The 20,300-nt window shown below is 41.5% G+C and overlaps 1 protein-coding gene across 3 annotated transcripts in view; it reads left to right on the top strand.

Moving 5' to 3' along the window:
• Window positions 1-20,300, top strand: part of COL4A6 (collagen type IV alpha 6 chain) — a 271,356-nt gene that overhangs the window by 158,042 nt on the left and 93,014 nt on the right. The window lies entirely within an intron of this gene.

Here is a 20,300-nt window from a genome sequence, read left to right as displayed (position 1 = left end):
CCATTTTGCACCTAAATGGCTTCTCATCCTTTACAAGGGAATATGAGGATTCATTGAGATCATGGATGCAAAGTATCTGGCACATGGTAGGTGCCAAACAAATGGTAAATCATGATAATACAGCCATTTCTTTGTAACGTAAAGTGGTACCTTTCATTGATGTGTCTCTCAATTATTATATAGGTAGAGAAAATTAGGACTTATGCATCAGAATCCAGGTCCACAGTGAGTTAACCTGGTATACGAGATGAATGCCAATCGCATATATAATTTGGTGGAGTCAAAGTATAGGCTTCACTTCCCAGGGAGCCTGGCAGAGCTTGGCAAGCCTAGTGTGCCTCACTGTGCCAGTTCAGAGAGCTAAACAGATGATGTGGCGCTTGGTTTCTTTTAAGCACAGGTCTGGAAAATACTATTCTTTGCTTTGCCTCTCATAATCTGACTGGCATAAATGGAGGAGAAAATTGTTGGGACGTTTGTTTCTCTTGAATGAATTCAATTTCCAAAAAAAATCACAAATGAAATTTCCTCACTTGGAATTAACATACTCATATATCACTGCAAATAGGAAGAACTCTCTGTTTTGAAGAAATGGCCTGGGAGGCATCATTGATGACATTGCCTGGTTTCATGGAGCATTTGCTTCGTATTTAGTGTCTATGACTTTGGCTGGGGAATTTTCCAAGGCAAAGGTTATGCTTTGGGCTTGAACTTCAAAGCTCCACTCACTTGCACCCCCATCCCAGTCTCAGTCTTACACAGTTGATTTTCTTCTAAAGGCATAGTGGTTTCCTTTGGTTTCCTCTGACTTAGATGTTTCAATTCAGGTGTTCCCACTCTGGTAGTTCCCCTTGGATTATGACTTAAAGCCTCTCCTCCCAATTGCTCTATCTTTTCTGAGCAGTGGTCCTGACTTATTAAAAGTTAAGCAATTTACCCTTGATCACTTAGCAAGAAAGTAGCAAGAGACAAGAGTAGAACCTGGGCAATACAACCTTAGAGTTTCAGAGCTTAACCCCTATCCTCTGTTGCTCAGGGATTTCAAAAGCAAGAGGAAGCACCCATGACTGGTGGGATCAAGAATTAGTTTGCAGGGGCGCCTGGGTGGTTCAGTCGTTAAGCGTCGTCTGCCTTCGGCTCAGGGCATGATCCCAGGGTCCTGGGATCGAGTCCCGCATCGGGCTCCCTGCTCCGCTGGGAGCCTGCTTCTTTCTCTCCCACTCCCCCTGCTTGTGTTTCCCCTCTCTCTGTCTGTCTCTCTGTGTCAAATAAGTAAATAAAATCTTTAAAAAAAAAAAGAATTAGTTTGCAGAGGAGATAGCAGTGGACTTGAGGGATGGATAGGATTTTGACAGAAATAAAACAGTGGAGTAATATGAGTGTGCCATACAGGTAGAGAAGCGTAGGATAAAATGTGGGCCAGGGTACTTAGTTTGGCTTTAATATGGGATCATTTGGAGGGAGTATTGGAAGATGACTCCTTGAACAGAGTTGGGATTATGTTATGGAGAACTTGTTTGGACAGGATGGATTTATACTTAGTTCGTTAAGCAACTGAAGGTTTTTCCTTTCTTGCTCCTTCCCTTTTCCCTTCTTTCCTATTTTCCTTCCTTGACTCCTAAATAATATATGTGCTTTACAGAATAAAAATTAATCAAAAAAAAGAATACCACCAGGAAGCCCCTCAACAGAGATGATTCACATTAACATCTTCTGTAACTTTTCTCCCATGTAAATATATACATATAAATAATTCCATATCTTGGGCAGCATAGTTCTAAGGTTCCTCCTACTTGCCTGTATGCCCTATATAATCCCCTCCCCTTGAGAGTAGGCAGACATGTGAATATGATATGATGTCACTCCCTTGATTAAGTTATGTTATCATGGCAAAGGTGATGAGATAGTCACACCTGTAATTACATTGCATTATATAAGAATTTTCATCTGGCTTTAGAGGAGAATATTCATGGTGTGAAAGAGCCATTTGGCTAGGATTTGAGAGCAGCCTCTAGGAGCTGAGAGTGACCCCCAACAGTCAGCCAGCAAGATATCAGCGACCTCAGTCCTAAAACCACAAGGAACTCAATTCTTCCAATAAGCTGTGAGCTTGGGTCCACAGCCCTGGCTGATACTGTGATTTCAACCTGGTGAGTATACTAACTATATTTTCTTATTTTCTGCATTCTTGGTGCTCTTGCATCTGGAGCCCACTATCTGGGGAGAGATTGCCCCTCTCAGGTTTAGCCAATTTTTAGAGATAGCAAATGACTTTCCCAGGAGGGTGACTTTCATACGCAAATCAGCCAATCCAGACCCCATATCTGAACCACCTCCTCTATCTGGCTCTTACACTCTAGGAGGCAATATTCCTCTGCCTTAACCATCTCAGAGCCAGGTATCAGACAACCAATGATAGCTCCTATACCCCAGAGCCCTCTGAAATTATTCAAACTAGCCTAATCCTAAACCTGCTTACCCTGCCTTGTTTTTCCATGGAAACTGCAGTAAAGGCTCATGCCCAGGTTTTCTCCTTACTCCTTCTACCTCCTGACCAACCCTGGTGCTTCCCCTTGTGGCCCTGTGGGGCATGCTGTGCCCTTCTCTTGGGACCTACAGTTACAAACTATCTTTTCAATGGCCATCATTCTCTGATCTGTTGGCTTCACCATACCTTATTGGTAATAAAATCTACATTTTAAACCGGTGAGAGACCCTTAGCAGAGGGCCCAGTAAAACCATGCTCAGACTCCTGGCTTATCGAAACTGTGACTTACGAATTTGTGTTGTTTTAAACTGCCAACTTTAAACCACTAAATTCATGGAAATTTGTTATGCAGCAATAGAAAACTAGGACATATGTAAAAATGATATTTAAACGTTCTGTACAAGAATGAAAAGTACAAAAATGAAAAAACCTACACTAGACAAGCATACAGAATGTTTAAATATCATATATATATATAAATATGCTTTTATATATATTATATCTATATCTATCTATCTGTCTTTGTACCATTAAAAGATTTTGAGTAAGGGAATGAAACACTTGGAGATAAGAATTTAAACAGCAGTGAAATGTGGAACGTTGAGAGAAGCAAGGGGTTGAGAAAACCTGGCAGGAGATTATAGTGGTCATCTGGATTGGTGGTTCTCAACCTTGGTCTCCCCTAGAGCAATTTTTAAAATACTGATACCTGGGACACACCACCGCAGAGATTTTGATCTAATGGTCTGGGGTACAACCTGGGTATCCAGTGTTTTAAAAAAGCTCCCCAGGTGATTCTAGTACACAGCCAAAGTAGAGAACCATCAACAGATAGGGTAGAGAATGCCATCTTGAATTTAGACGTTCTTACTGAAATAGAAAAGGAGGGATGGGTTAAAAAGGCATTGCTGAAGAAGCCACCAATAACCCAGCAGCAAGAAGACTGGGAATCCTCCTGCTCATCTTGCTTTTGTTGCTGTTTGGTTTGTTTCTTTTAAATTAGATTTCCATTAATCCCATTAGTATTATTAAGAGAATGTTCATGGGGAGATAGGAACTTGAGGCTGCCTCTGCATACATGGAGTGGTAGGACTGTTGAGGAGGTCTCAAGGATCATTCCAGGCAAAGAAAATGGTTTGAACAAAGTCTCAAAGGTGGGGACTAGTTTTGCGGGTACAGGCGTGAAGTTGGTGGTTGACACAGAGAGTAAAGTTTGAGCGATGGGACTGCCACACAGAGGCTTTGATGCCACAAGAAACTAGGAGTCATTCTCATTCTTGAAAAATGGTAGGCAAGAAAGATGACCTGAGTGGAACAGGAAGAAAAGTTAGAGAAAACCTAGAAGCCAGGGAGCTTACGGGCTGTTAATCAAAGCATGAGAGAACAAACCTTATTATAGGGCAAAGCAATGGAAGGAGAGAGGAACAGGGCAAACCAAGAGAGGCACCTGAAGAAAAGACAAATTTGAAGGACCTATTACTTGTGGGAGTCAAGGACAAGGAAGGATTACAAGCTTTGGGCTTGGTAGGTTGGTGGTAATGCATGTGATCAAAAGGTATCGATTTGGGCAATGTGGTTAAAGAAAGAGTAAATTGGTTAATTAGGTGTCGGGTGTTCCTTGGTGTCCCTGAATAACAAGGGAATTCAACCACCATAGCCTCACCCTCGCTCAGGGTAGGTGAATGAGGGATGAATTTTACAAGGGAAACATGGTAGAAATAAAGTGGTTTAAAGTAGTTCGCCGCCTTCTCACTCCGTATAAAGGAGAGAACTCCCTTTGGACAGTTGCATAAAGGGAGAACCAGCAATCCCAACTGCCAATAGAGAGACTGCAGAGGTTATTTTTCCCCTTTATAGACCCCCAAGGTGGAACTTGCTGGGGCTATATCTGGTAGTGATTCATATCTTTGGCTGTGGTTCAAGCCTTGGCGTGGGACATGTAAGCTGGTCACTTGTAGCTGGAGCAGCAGATGGTCCATTCCTCCCTCCCTTAAATGGCTGAGTCTGCCCTGAATCCTTAGGAGTGTAAATAATTTACTCTCTATTCCACTGAGCCCAGTTAATATTACTTCTCCAAATACCCCTGCCTGTGCCTTATATTTACTTATACTTTTCTTGCCAAGGCCTTCTAACTATCCCTTCTGATATTTATTTTATTGGTAGGAATACTGGCCTGACACAAACTCTGAAATAAATTGTGAAGGATAGGAGCATCTTAGTCAGCCCAATGGGACTTTTAAGTACAACTCTCCCCCTCCCTTGGGGGAGTTTTGTACCAGGAACAACCGTGTGAGATCCTGCTTTTCATCAAGGGTTTATTGGTTAATGAGGCCTGTGGCTGGTGTGGTTTTCCTGTGTTTAGTTTTGGAACTCTCAGAGACATTTGCTTGGAATAGAGAGCTGACAGAATTATTGCCCAGCAAGCCTGCCGGCCACAGCCCACAAGATTCCACCAACACCGATGAATTTTATGGCAGATCCAATGAACAGTACAAGTATTTGAGGAGGCAGAGTGAAGAGCTGTTGGCACCCTGTTCTGCTGTCTGAAGAAGTCTGGGAGGCTTCTCATCAAGCCATCGTTTTTTGTGGGTTTTTTTTTCTATCTCATTTTACTCTAGGCTTTGTTGTCCTTCCTCAAGAGCCTGAACAGGAATTCATGGGCAACCATGGTTTCGGGATGAGGTCACCAGAGTGGAACCTTGGGACTTGCCTCCCCTAGTTTTCTTGTGGCAAAGGGTACCTTTAACATTAAAACCTGCAGTAACAGAACATGACCAAACTCCACTTGGCCCTACCATCCAGCCCTTCACGCTACTTAGCCGCTCTTAGAACACTCCATTACATTTGTATAATCCTGGGAAATGTTGAAAAAGTGCTCTCATATATTATCACAGTTGAGACTCAGATCACCTCTAGAAGTTTGTAAATCAATTAGCTGTCACTCTGTCACAAACCACCCCAAAACTCATTATGATTTCTCACCAGTCTGTAGGTTTGCTGGGCATCGGCCAGTCTAAGTTGGGCTCATTCTTGAGTCTGGGACAAGCTGGGGATTACCCGGTCTAGGCTGGTAGTAGCTGTGCTTCATATGTTCCTCTTCCTCCTCCTAGGATCATGGATAGGCTGAGCCTGCTATTTTCATGGTTAAGCCAGAGATGTAAGAGTGAGAAATGATAATAATGCCTCTTAAGTCCTGGGCTCATAACTGGCTCATTGTTACTTCCACATCGTCCAATTTGCTGAAGCCAGTTACATGATCGAAGCCAGAGTCGATGAATAGGAGGTATACGCCACATAATTTACAGAAGAAATGAGTCAGTGGGCACAGATAGAGGAAGGGCAAAGAATTAGGGTCAATAATGGAATCTTTCACAGGTAGGCAGGGCAGATATGACTATTCTCATTTTACAGATAAGAAATCTGAGACCCAGAAGGCTGAAATTATTTGCCCCAGGTCATATGAAAAATTTGGACACTGCTGGAATGCAAACTCAACTCTCATGGCTTTGAATCCTCTCAGCTTTTTGCCACACTGAATTCCACAATTCCATAACATGTGCCCTATCAGTTAGTTAAAGGTCCATGGCTCCTTGCATTTTAGGAATGAATTCTTATGGCCTGGTCCTTTTTTGTTTTCCCTTATGTCCCTGGGATTTGGCCCATGGGCCTCCTTCACAGTCATCACTATCCACTCTTCCATTTAGACCTACCTGGAGTTGCAGGATAGATGAAACCCACCCCCCCACCAAAACACACAGACACAGATTCTCCTGTCCCTGAAACAGACATATGAACCTCTCTGTTTTTAATAAAAATAGATCTTTAAAACAAGAATCCAAACATCACATGATAGTTGGACCAGAGTGACCTCAAACCCCACCATACTCTGGTTCTTTGAAAAATGGAAATATTAGAATCACCTGCATTCTGTCAACATGCTTATTATGGACTCTGGGCTTTGTTTAGATGCTAATAAGTCCAGGCTAGTTTTCTCTCAGCCCTTTCCTGACTGCCTCTGTACAGAGTTCTTTTCGTGGCACTCAAATCATGAATCTGCCAATTCCTGCACAGTCTGGGCTGGGTGGGATTTTAGTCCAAGCTGCTCAAACCTAGCCTGAAGAAATTTGAGCTAGTATCTCTAATAGAGCCTGTGAGATTTTTTTTCAGGTGTGAGTCTCCATGGCAACCCTGTGTTTTTTGTCTTTCAATACACTCGCACTCCTAAATCTGGCTTCCAGCATCCTAAGGCACGAAGGTACCATCTGACCTTAAATTCTCCTCCTCTGAGTTTCTGATCAACATCCACTGACAGTGTGTTTGCCTCAAGTGAATATTCTAGACAGAGGTCTCCATGACCCCAGTCTCTGAAAGCCCCTCCCTTTCCCTTGGCATAGTTTTCTTCCCTGATGTTTTTTTTTTTTTTTCTGTACCATAACTTCCAGCAGCTGCTTGATATGGCTGTCTGGCTTTACCATTCAGGGTGGCTCCACCTAATCTCTTGATTCTAGGGGCTAATGTGGCTTAGCCATAGCAAGGAGACCGAGTTCTGATCTTTCTCCATACTTCCATGGAAGACTGGAAGACAGATTACTTGCAGTGATTTCTGAAAGCAGAAGGTAAGTGAGTGACCTTTATAGTGGTAGAATCAAGAGAAAATGATGGTTGTCCTTGAGCCTTCAGAGACGATAGCTAAATCCAGAGGGAAAGTAAGTAAGGACAAATGTGTTAAAAAAAAAAAAAAAGATGCCTCTGGAAAGAAATAGCTACTGCTGATAAAGAACCTCAATAAATTCAAGCAGTGTCTGCTTTTGGTTCTTGATTATCTTTCTGGCTCATCGCTAGAGAGAGAGAGCCGTACAGCTACCATGTCAGAGGAGATAAGGAAACAAAGAAGTCTGGTTAGGGGCATTGCCATAGATATTTTGCCTTCTGCTTTGGAATGATCCATCACTGGACTACGAAGAAGAAGGGAGCAAGGAGGCAGCTGGCAGTGTGGTACCACATATTATGATTCCTGACTTGCTGGTCCGGTAGTTGGCATGGTACAGTAGTGATAAGTGTGCACTGTGCATGTAGAATGCCCGGATTTGAATGTCTTCTGATACAGGACAATTGGCAATTCTAAGTTTTAGTTATCTCATCTACAAAATGGGCTTAATGCATCCTACCTCATAGAGTTGTTGTGAGGATGAAATAAAATAATGTTTATAAAGTGTTCAGCACAATGCTGGGCACATAATAAACACTAAATAAATATTAACCATTATTGATATTAGCTGACACACCTTTGTAGGGACTTTCAAGAAGAATATATTGAGATTCCATGGTATCTACTGATTGTTCCTTTTTTAGTAAACCCTTAAATATAGTAAAATCTCCCCCCACTGACCTCCACCTAGCTGACTTGGTGGACTGAGTTGATACTTTTCCTTCCTTCTGAAATATATACTGACCGATGCTCAGGGCACAAGGGAAGTTCATGGACAGTAAGTTACACTCTGGTTAACACTTAACATGTCTGTTCCCATGTGTTGAGTTGACATTTACCAAGAGCTAGTTGTTTTCTTGCCAAACCCATTTGGCCAATTGTACTTGCTAATATAATTAGGCAACTTACTGTACATTTATGAAATGTGAGTATAAAAGAGAAGCTATTGTTTCTCTGAAAAACAACATCAATGCTTTGGAAAGATTTGATAAAGAAAAGTTACTTTTAAAAGCAGCACTATTGTTGGGGCACCTCAGCGGCCCAGTCAGTTGAGTGTCCAGCTCTTGGTTTTGGCAGGTTGTGATCTCAGGGTCATGAGATTGAGTCCCACATGGGCTCCACACTCAGCACGTAGTCTGCTCAAGTTTCTCCCTCTTCCTCTACCCCTCCCATTCATGCTCTATAAACAACAAACAAGCAAACAAACAAATAAATACATAAAAATTTTAAAAGGTGCTCTATTGTTAGAAAAAAATAACAACCTGACCTGGAAATCAAATGAGATGCATCAGGGATGTAACCTATGCAAAAAAGAGTCTGAAATTCCAGTTGGGGACCCACCCTTCAGTAAAGCCCTTGGTCTTACATCAAAACACCAGATTGGTGAATGAACGTACATTTGTATGTTTTAAGTAGAAATAAAATGCTTAAGGACTGTATGTATTCTTTTATATGATTCTTCACTTTAACCAAGCAATTACTTATTCTGATAGTGTTATACAAGAGAGCTTCTACTGTACCGTCAGTGTACTGTGTTAAGTGATTTGTATGCTGTGGGCTTGCAAGAAGGGGGAACTGTATTTACCAGTTTTATGGTAGAGTGTATTTACCAGTTTTATGGACGGAAACTTGCAATAGTCAGAATAAGGCCTCCCCATCCCAAAGTCATCCACATTGTAATTCCCGGAATATGTGAACATGCTACCTTATATGCCAGGGAGGAATTAAGGTTGCAGATGGAAGTAATGTTGCTAATCAATTGACCTTGAGATGGAAAGAGTATTCTGGCTTTTCCAGGTTGACTCTGCATAATCACACAGGTCCTTACAATTGGAAGAGGAAGGCTGAAGGGAGGGTGTCAGAGTGATGTGAGGTGAGAAAGACTTGGCCAGTATTGCTGGTTTTGAAGATGGAGGAAGGTGCTATCAACCAAGGAATGAAGGCAGTCTTTAGAAACTAGAAAGGCAAAGAGATGGGTTACCTCCTGGAGCCTTCAGAAAGGAATGCCATTCTGCTAATATTTTGATTTTGGCCCAGTGAGACCCATTTCAGACTTGTGACCTACAGAAGAGGAAGATGATAAATTTGTGTTGTTAAGCTACTAGGTCTGTGGTCATTTGCTACAGCAGGAATAGTAAACTAATGTAGAGGTTGAGCTAAGTTAATGGCAAACAGCAAAGCCTACTGTTTAACCGCCTCCCCGCCCCCACAACTGTGCTTATGGGAAACCTAGGCCCTTCATTCTTTCAGGGCCCCTAGACACAAGATTCACACATTTAATATCTGGCTCTGGTCTTAAAAATACCGTATTTACTCAGTTTCTACCATTTGCCAGGCAGTATGCTAAATGCTAAGGCTGCACTGGTGAACAGCATAGATGGACAATCTTTCTTCGGGGAGCTCTCAAGCTACTTTCATGATCTTCTCCCGTTTCAAAGCCTGTACTTTGTGGGACGGGGATTCTCAACATCTTCCTGTTCCTGGACTGAGGAATGCCTAGTTTTTTGCTCATTTGTAAAACAATGTTTAAGCCATTACCAACTCTATTCTTCCTCTCACCGTTTTCCTCAGATTGCCTTTGATTTGTGACTCTGGCATTTCCATTTGCATCCATTCACCCATCTCACAAAGTGATTTTCCAGAATTCTGTCATTATAGTCTTCCAACAGCAAAGTACCTGCAACAAAACAGGTATTTCCACCGAGAAAAAAGGGTGGCTCTCTCATGCTTCATCTTCCCACATGGCCATGTTCACTTTAAGGTTTCAACTCCACTCAGGTGATTTCCTCCACCCAAAATGAACCACCCCATAATGCAAGTCTCTTTCATTTATCAGGTCCTGGTCATGTCTGCTTTCAACAATGCCCTCCCCAACTACAGTGGCTCACTTTTGCCTCTATCGTACATATAGTTATTTCTGGGTCATGCCTTTGTGCCTCTTAGTATTTATGTCATTTTGTTCTCTATTACTTGGGGCATCTGTGTTTTATTACTTCCCTGTTTAGAAGCCCTTTTAGTGGTTTCCCACTGCACTTGGAATAAAGTCTGAAGTCTTCATCATAGCAGTGCGGGCCATTATGACCTGGTGGCTCTGTCTTCCTCTCCACATTCTAGTGTCATTCTCCCCACCCCTCCATCTGTTTTAGGTTATTTGGGCTGCTATAACCAAAATACCATAGACTGGGTCATTTACAAGCAACAGAAAATTATCACTCACGGTTCTGGAAGCAGGGAAGTCCAAGATCGAGGTGCTGACAGACTTGGTGTCTGATGAGAGCCCGCTCCCTGGTTCATAGATGGCCATCTTCTTGTTGTGTCCTCACATGGTAGAAGGGGTGAGGTTGCTCTCTGGGGCTTCTTTTATAAGGGCACTAATCCCATTCATGGAGGCTCCACCCTCATGAGCTAATCACCTCCCAAAGGCCCCACCTCCAAAAATACCAGCACATTGGGGGAGTAGGTTTCAACATATGAATTTGGCGGGGAAACAGACAATTTAGTCTATAGCACAATCCTCAGCAGTCATTCCAATATCCTCAAACACACCATGTCTCTTCAACTTCTGGGCCTTCAACATACTGCTCCTTTCTGAAATGCTTATCATCAGCTGTTCTTCCACTCCCAACCCCACCCTCTTTACCTGGTTTACTCATCCTCTAGTTGACAACTCAAATATCATTTTCTATAAAAATCACCCCTGTATTAGACCTGCCTTGATGGTATCCTCCCTTAGACACGTGATCCCTTAGCACCACACATTTCTTTGTAGTCCCATGCATTTCTTTGTAGCGCTTACTGACTTGTAATGACTTGGATTTTTTGTTGTTGTTGTCTTCCTCTAGATATAAGCATCACATTTGTTGAAAAAGAGACTGAGTGGGTGAATGAACTAAAGAATGAATGATTCTTTAGTCTCAACTTTTAAAATTGCTTACTATCTGTCTCTTCCAAGTAGAATGTAAGCTTAGCAAAGGCAAGAACCTTGTCTATCTTATTGACTGCTGCTGTGGCTTATAGTATATCCCCAAAAATACTAGTTAAAAATGATTTTGGCATCTTTGTAGAATTCAGTCAAAACATACCTTTGTTAATTCTTATGCCACTTACAGACACAGAGTAAAGCAATGAAGGCAGAGAATGTTTCCTGTGTTCTCAGGATTCCCTCCAAACCCAGAATCCTTAAATTCTCTCCATGTCCTTTCCTGTCATCTAAATGATTTTACTTAAAACCACCTAGAAAGTATGTTATGTTATTTGCCTCAGGTACTTGTACATAGTTTTCCCCATATGAATTAACTGTATTTTTTGTGAGACAAACCAGCCAGCTATGATCAGCCCTATTATAGAGATCAGTTGTTCTTTTTTTAATTTTATTTATTTATTTTTATTTTTTTATTTAAATTCGAGTTAGTTACCATATAGTGTATTATTAGTTTCAGGAGTAGAATTTGGTGATTCATCAGNCTCATGGCTTGCCTCCTTTTCTGTTTTTATCTTATTTTATTTTTCCTTTCCTTTCCCTATGTTTATCTGTTTTGTTTCTTAAATTCCACATAGGAGTGAAATCATGTTTGTATTTGTCTTTCTCTGACTGACTGATTTCGCTTAGCACAATACCCTACTTCAACATCAGGCAGAATCACCAGAGTATTTGCTAAAATGGCTTATTCCTAAACCCAGGCCCAATTCTGAGTCTCTAGATCCAGAATGTTGCCTAGGAATCTGCATTTTAACAAGCCCTCCCAGGTCATTCTGGAGCTGATCATCCAGGAATAATCCCCAGAGAAAGGCTAATATGGATTTTGAAGCAGTGTAGTGACCTGATCAAATAATAATATTAGCTACCCTTCATTGAGTGTTAGTGTTTGCCGGGCACTGATCTATTCTAAGAGGCTTTATAGAAAGCTATCACTGTCTAATTTAATCTTTTCCACTAGCCCAAGAGGAAGGTATTATTATAATCCTCCATTTTGTAGGTAAGATAACTGAGGCTAAGAGAGGTCAAGTAATTTGCCCAGAGTCACACAGCTAATAAGTGGTAGAGACATTCAGCATATTCTGACTCCAAAGTGCCTCCTCTTTCCCTTAATTCCAGGCTACTTGCCTCCCACCGAGCTTTCCTCATTGGCGGACTTCTGGATCCTTGGCATGCTCAGTGTGCAGTTATTTCTCTAGTTTTAATCAGAATTAGGATCTGTGGCCTTTAAAGTGCTTTATTGCAGGTTACCAAGGGGAAAAGCCCTGTGTCTTCCTGCAGTTTTTTGTTTTGCATTTGTTGAAACAACTGGCCCCAGGAAAAGAGGCCCTTCTTTTGAAGAAATAAATATGTTCTTTCTGTCCTCCTCACATACCACATTAATTATCAGCTGCTGGAGAAACTGCTGAAACTCCTGGCCCACTTGGCCCTTCTTCTCCAAAGCAGGAAGCAGCAAAGCAAGAGAAGAGTTTCATTCTGAAGTTCAAGTGCTCTCCCACATACAGTAATCTGGGACAAAGGTTCAACACACTGGGTATGAGTCCTGTGATTAAGACAACCACCAATAGGTGGAATGTTTATGGAAAGTAGATTGGGATGTACAAACAAGAGGTCTCATCAGGGATTTGAAGGAAATATTGAGTGAATTCCCTTTATACTTGGCCTTTCCTGTACACTTGATATTAGTTGGTCATACAGAGACCCTTCATTACCTCAATAGGAAGAGAGAAATTACTCTGCATTAGGTTTTCTACTTGAAGCAGAAGATGGAGTTGAAAGAGCTTCGCTGGCTAGTAGAGGTAGCTAAATGATGGATCTCTCTATTGCAGCCACCTCTGGCTTCTGCCTTCTCCTGCTTCAAAACAACCATCTGGCCACTTAAATACTATACCTAGAAACAAAAGCCAGGAAAGGATCTCCAGTGGTTATTAGATTTCTATCATGCAAAATCTAAAATAAAGATGGCAAACAGTGGTTCTTTACCCACTTTATGAACGATGTAGTGAAAAGAATTACGAGGCCACATGTGGACAGGAAAGAGTGCCAGAATCAATTAGTGATGTCTTCCATGAACATGAAAATACAGAGGGCCAGCAAATGGGCTACTTTTTTTTTTTTGCCACAATTGCTCCAAGGTTTCTTAACCTGATTGCACACAAATTACTGCGAGCTTTTAAAAAAATACTGGTACATGGTGTCCACCCCAGACCAATTAAATAAGATTCTCTGGAAGTGAGATTCAGGTATCTGAGCATCCAGGGTTGAGAGCTGAGGAGTTCTCGAATGCACTTCCTTCAACAAGAAACTGCCATGTGGGCTGCATGAGAATTATCTGGGGAGCTTGTAAAATTATGGGTTCATGGGGTCAACTCTTAAAATTTCTAATCTGGAAGTATGGGGATATGTCCCACAGTTTATTTTCTAAAAGTTCAAGGAGGATGCTGATGCACAGTCAGGTTTGAGAACCACTTTGATAAGCTATTCTTAATGCCTCAGATGCATAAGAACTTTGAACAGAACCTTTTGCTCTTAGACAGTGTCTATCAACCCTGGGTGCACACCACAAACTCCTAAGAAGCTTTTTAAAAACACTGGTACCTGGGTCTAACTCCAGATCAATTCAATTAGACTGTCTGGGGTGGAACTTGGATGATTCTAATGTGCAGCTACAACTGAGAATCACTGCTCCAAGAAGTGGGATGCAAGAATCTCATTTCAGAACCTGATTAATCAGGTGGATTTCATCTCTCTTTTCTTACGGATTTAGTCGCTGACTTGGTCTAGTGCTTTGGCGTGATGTTAGGTGGTAGAACTTCTTCTCTTTCCTAAACCTTGTTTACTCACTAGAATCTATCCTTTATGATGGTTGTGGTGGTCTTATGGGTCTTCCTGGACTTAGTAAACATTGGCTGCAGCCACTCATTTTTTTAAACAAATAGCTACTGAATGTATCTGTGTTTATAAAATGTAGATTCCAATATCGTCTACCTCTGTAAACAAAGGTTTTTGATGACGGCTTATTTAAATTTTTTTAGATAGTCATATAAAAAATAGAGCAACTGATGCTTTTAAGAGACAGAGTCTTTGTAAAGACAAAGATGTATTTAAGTATTTAAAGCTAGAGGCAATGCAAATAGGCAGCCTAACTACCAATCCATGACTGGCTCTTGTAGGGGAGAAAAAGGTTTTCCTCAACCCTCTCAGGGTCCCTGTTTGGGTCTGAAAATTAAACTGACAGAGACAGATTAACAGGGGGAAAGCACACAAATGTATTTAATGTAAGTTTCACATGGCAGGGGAGTCTTCATAAGGAAATGACCCGAAGAGATGGTTAGACTTGTGTATTTTTATGCTTGGTTTGATGAAGAGTGGGCAGTTGTATAGAAATGATATATGATAGGTTAAGGAGCAAGAGGTGGGTGTAGTAAACTGGTGGAAACTTAGCAAGGCCAGTCTGTTCAGATTCTTCTCAGTGTCCCTTTGTCTTTGGATATAAGGATATTCTTTCATCTGGGTATGGGGAGGGCACCTTGCACATGAAGTTTTTATGACCTGTTTCAGGGGAGAAGGGTGTGGGGCAGGTCAGAGTTACCTTCCTGCTTCTGCTGTTTTCTCGGATTCCTCCAGCTGGAAGAGTCAATATGCCAAGGTGCCATATTTGGGGGTAGCATACCTTGTACCCTATCACCCTGCTAGTGCCTTTTGAAGCAAATGGAAGGGATGTGATTCCTTCCTTTTAGAAGCTTTGCCTGTATGTTTACCTGCCTCACATGAGTGTGTAAGATGGCTGGGAGACCACAGACAGCCTGCTTTGCAATGATGGTCACAGCAGAGATGATGAGATTTGCAGGGTGCAGCAGGACTCCCTTTCATCCTCAAAATGCATGTTAAAAATCACATCTAGGGGCACGTGGGTGGCTCAGTTGTTAAGCGTCTTCCTTCGGCTCAGGGCATGATCCCAGGGTCCTAAGATCGAGCCCCACATTGGGCTCCCTGCTCAGTGGAGAGCCTGCTTCTTCCTCTCCCACTCCCCCTGCTTGTGTTCCCTCTCTCGCTGGCTGTCTCTCTCTGTCAAATAAATCAATAAAATCTTTTAATAAATAAATAAAAATAAAAATCACATCTATTTCCTCACTTATGCTGGAATTTCCATCATTAGTGATTAATGTATTTGATTTAAACATTCCCTCTTTGGATCCTTGTTTTTAAATATGAACAAAACCAACCCATTAAGTCCCTGAAACCTCCAATACTCTCAGGAGGGGAGAACCATGACTGTCTTGGTAGAGAAAGGACACCAAAGGAGAGAGGTATAAAGGACATCATAAAGAGAGCCTGAGGCTTAGAGGACTAACTCCTCTTGTTAATGCAGATTACTTTTTCCTTGCACTTCCCATTTCAGGACTTCTTGGCGGAGGTAACCTGCTTTGAAAAGCAATGTGAGTCCTGTGAGAAGTAGTGGACTGGGGCCTAGCCATCTCTGTAGCCCCAGCAGCGGTTGGAGGTAGTCGAGGGAATGGCAGCCACTGAAAACGTACCATCCTATAACTGCCATGGGAGGTTTTGGATCCAGTCTTGGACCCATCCGATTGAGTCCCAACAGCCAAAGCTCTGGAGGACAGCCTAATTGTCCTTGTAAACAAGACCATTGCCTTTCCCCCAACCCATGTAAAACAGGACCCAGCAAACCCCCACTGATGCAACATTCCCATGCATGTGCTCTGAGAATAGACCATTGCGTTTTTGCCAAGAGCTGGTATCAAGTGAATAATCTGTTCCTATACATTTACACTCAGTGCAAAGTATCCTAGGACATGTTTATACTCGAGAAAGGTTAGTATTAACATTGTGTCAGGGAATTAATCCATTTTAATCGTAAATGCCAAGAATAAACTCCCGTCTTTGGGGCCCAGATGTATGACTTTGGTTAAATATTTATAGATCAGTTGGAATGTTTACTCTTAATTCTGGAGCTAGGTATTTACTTGCATAATTGCATACTCCTCCCAACCTCCAACCCCATTTAGTGTTCTCCTGATGTTTTCTCTCTAAAATGTAAGTGGATGGATCAGGGGGAGACGATAGGAACATCTGGCTCCTGGAATAGAGCTGGTGATACTGATGGGAGCTGCCCCTGAGCTGGTAGAATAACCAGGGAAATACTCTAGGTGTATTAACAGGATCATGAAATGAGCAGGGGCCTCAGAATCAGAAAGCCTGGATTCTTGTCTCAACTCTACTACACATTAGCTGTGTGACCTTCTTTGGCTCACAGTTTCCTAATCTATAAAATAAAAGACATAAATTTGAATTTTAAAAAAATCCTTCCTTCCAGTTCTGAATCTTCCTGGAAGCTTTCTCTAACCCATTTCGAAACTCCTACCACCTCTAGATGTAATACACCTAGGCTTTCTGGAGAAATACCATTCAATAGAACTTTCTGCAGTGTTGGAGATGTTCTATATATGTAATGTCCAATAAAATAGCCTGTAGCCACATATAGCTATTGAGCACTTGGAATGTGGCTAATGTGGCTGAGGAACTGGATCTTAAATTTTTTTTATTAATTTAAATGTAATAGCCACTTGTGATTAGTAGCTGCCATATAGTGCAGCATAATGCTAGATGATTGGCAATAGTATTGGATAGCTCCTGCCAGAAGGCTGTTATCTGTGCTAGGGATGCCTTCTAATCTGGGGAAGATTAAAGAAGTAGTTGGTAAACACTGTTCAGTAGGAATGCTCTTTCTCTGATGTGGAAGGTGGGATACAAGCAAATATTCTCCAAGTGTTGAGGTTTCAGAATACACAACTCCTGAGTTCTTATTAGTTCCACTAAAAAGTGAAAGGGGGTGGCAAGCCATTGAACAAATTTCCTCTTTTTTTCTGTCTGAAATGTTAATATGCTTTTAGCTGCACTATGTTAAACTGGGAAAACAGTATTACTGTTGGGCATTCTAAGATATACACAGCAGATTGCACAGAATCAACTCCCATCATTCCACATTAATTAAACATTTTTCATACAAAAAAGGGCTTGTTTACTTAATTTGCAAAATGTTTCTTTGCCATTTAATAGTTTATTGATCTATATCCCATAGCATTGGCTGCAGAGAGTTATTAATCTGTCTGAATTAAAAACAGCGGCTGGTCTTCATTATACAACTCATTGAGTTGAAAATCAGCAATGGCTGTTCCTGGACTTGCCTTTCCTGCTTCCAAATTTATGATATTTGTCTCAATATAGTAAATAATATTAAGCATTATTATTAGTTATTACTACCAGTAGTCATATACTTAAATAATAATAAGCATTTATTTGTCAAGGTATAAGTCTCAGCATATAGCACTCATGATTAGTCTAAGAGTATTTGAAAGCATCCCTAATTGCAGTTCCATGAACTCATTAGAATGGAGGCTTCTAACTGTTATGATCCAGTTGCCCAAGTGGTATTGTCTGTGTCTGGGATGGTAAATCCATGGCATGAAAGCTGTCATTTCCCATCCATTCCTTTGTCTTTGCCCTTCTTTTCCTGATTAGCTTGGACCTGCCTTCAGAAACATGGTTTCTAGACAGCCAGGATGGAAACAGTTAAGGCAGGGCCCCTGAGTGGCTCAGTCGGTTAAGCAGCCGACTCTTGATTTTTGCCAGGTCATGATCTCGGGGTCATGGGATGGAGCCCCACATCAGGCTCCGTGCTCAACAGGGAGCCTGCTTGGGGATTCCTTCTCTCCCTCTGCTCCTCCCCCTGCACGTACTCTCTCTCCCTAAAATAAATAAATAAATCTTTAAAAAATAGTTAAGGCAATCATCTGGCAACATTTAAGATGAAACTTTTTTTCCCCTCTCTAATTTTTGCCGTGGGGACATGATCAATTTGTAAGGAACAAAAACGAGAGCTCTAGAGCTAAAAGGAACACTCACGAGCACCCGCTCTACTCCCCTTATAGAAAGAAGAGAAGAGACGTATGCAAGGTCACCAAGTCAGTTGGTGGCAAAAATGGGACCACATCCCAGCTTCCTGACTCAGACTTGGCAAGACACCACCTTGAACTCACCATGGGGTAATCTACCCTGGATGTTTAGTGCAAGATTATAATTGCCCTTGCATTTACTGGAAATGATGTCTACTTTGCCTGGACAGCTGAAGCTGGATAGCTCTGGCTAGTAAATGTGGTCAATCTGTTGGTTTGCAAGATGGCTACATCCAAACATGTCATTTGGTTTATTTTCCCACGAGTTGGCCTGACATGTTTTCCAGACATCTGTGTCCAGTGCCACCTGACTGGAAGGAAGAAATAGCATCCCATTAATTGAGAGGACCAAACCTAGCTTAGCACAACCTGCTGGAATGTGTGGTACTGATCAACGACTATGATTTTTACTGTTATCATTAGCAAATTCCTGAATGTTTGCCTCTTTTCATGTGTTGCTCTCCACCTAATAACTTGCTCCTCTTACTTATGGCCTGTGCCCTCCATAGAGGTTGCTCCTATGCAAAAATTGTTTATTAAGTCTAACAACATTGATATCATTGTCAGGCAGTATCTAAGAGTTGAGCCCTCACAGTTTCAATAGAGAGAAGCCTGCAATTCTAATAAGAGGCAACAGCAAGAACCTGAGAGTCTTGGTTACCAGTTCTTTAGAGTGTCTTTATGATCTAAATGATCCTTTAGGTTGGAAATGTTAAATGATTTGCAAAGGGGGAAATCATGGTTATTTATTTATTCAATGGTATAATTATTATAAATGAACAATCAGGAGAAAGGTATAATTCTGGTTAATGGCATTATTGTTTGACTGCCAGGTGCATCTGTTTTTAACCAAACATTCAGTGCCTCTGTTTACAAAATGTGTTCATGTCCTAAGGTTTCCCTTGCAGTTGAATATTCCCACTACACAGCAAGTTGTATTAGAGTAGTTTACCCTCCTTTCTTTCTTTCTTTTTTAAAACTCTTTTTTGTGTCTTAAAGATCCCATTCTTGTTTTTGCAATTGGTTCCTTATCATCCTCTAAGTAGACTAAATTTCAGTGTGTCTGAGGTGCTCAGCTATTCTGAAGGCATGAGTAGGAAGGGCTCAATCCCTCAGTTTCCACATAAAAAAACTCACCGTTCAGCTCATAACTTCTACTTGTAATTTCATTTACAAGACTGACTTGGTTCTTGCCATACTCTGGGGTCTTGAAGAAGTGATCCAGTCACCCAGGGGTTTTTGTTTTTGTTTTTTTACAGAGAAGGGGGTGTGAGTGTCCTCCCCACCAGGGCAAAAGTGGAAAAGGTAGAGTTGTAAATATTTGGGATTTTTCCCCCATAATATCTCAGCTCCTCTTCCAAGGAAACCACAACTCATCCCTAATGAATCTATTGCAATTGTTTTACAGATTATGCCCTCAAAGGTGTGGGATCCTAGGTTGTTACTTCTCCCAGGGATGTTTAGCCCAGGAGAGGCCCCTCCCAAAGAGTGTATGTAATAGAAGTGTACACTTTTAAAAAAGGAAAGTCTGATTGCCGACATCAGCTTCTTCAACTTCTGAAAAATCAGTCTTTTTTCTCAATTGTGCTATCACCACCATCCTCATTTTCAAAGGGAATCAGATACCTTGCAGTCATCCAAGGGTGAAGGTAACTCACCCCATGCTATGATCCCCCCAGATCATTGATTCCTTCCAAACTACTAGGCTCAAGGCTTTGTGTCAAAGCTTTTCCTGTGAAAATGCAAGAATAGAGACTAAAACCAGTATGAAAGTGAGCTTTGCAAATACTAACTTATAAATGCCTGACATTTGTCTCTCTACTACTGAGGGAATCTGAATGAAGCGAGTCCCCTATTGTAAATGCCCAGGGTTAAGGTTATCAGAATCTTTACTTCTACTCCTCTTTATCTCCTCGCATGCCTGTTACTCTTAACCTCAAACCATCCAACCTCAAGATACTTTCAGAGTCCATATCTTTACTCATCCCACAAGTCATGGCTAAGGAAGAACCCTTTTTTAGTTCAGGACCTCTATAAAGCAGAATCCAAGATGGCATTTAGCCACTCAAGAAATCTATTGAGGGGTACTTGGGTGTCTCAGTTGGTGAGTGTCTGCTTTCAGCTCAGGTCATGATCCCAGTGAGCCTGCTTCTA

The sequence above is a fragment of the Ailuropoda melanoleuca genome, chromosome X (assembly GCF_002007445.2).
Source record: "Ailuropoda melanoleuca isolate Jingjing chromosome X, ASM200744v2, whole genome shotgun sequence".
Lineage (NCBI taxonomy): Eukaryota > Metazoa > Chordata > Mammalia > Carnivora > Ursidae > Ailuropoda > Ailuropoda melanoleuca.
This window is presented reverse-complemented; position numbering and strand designations above follow the sequence as displayed.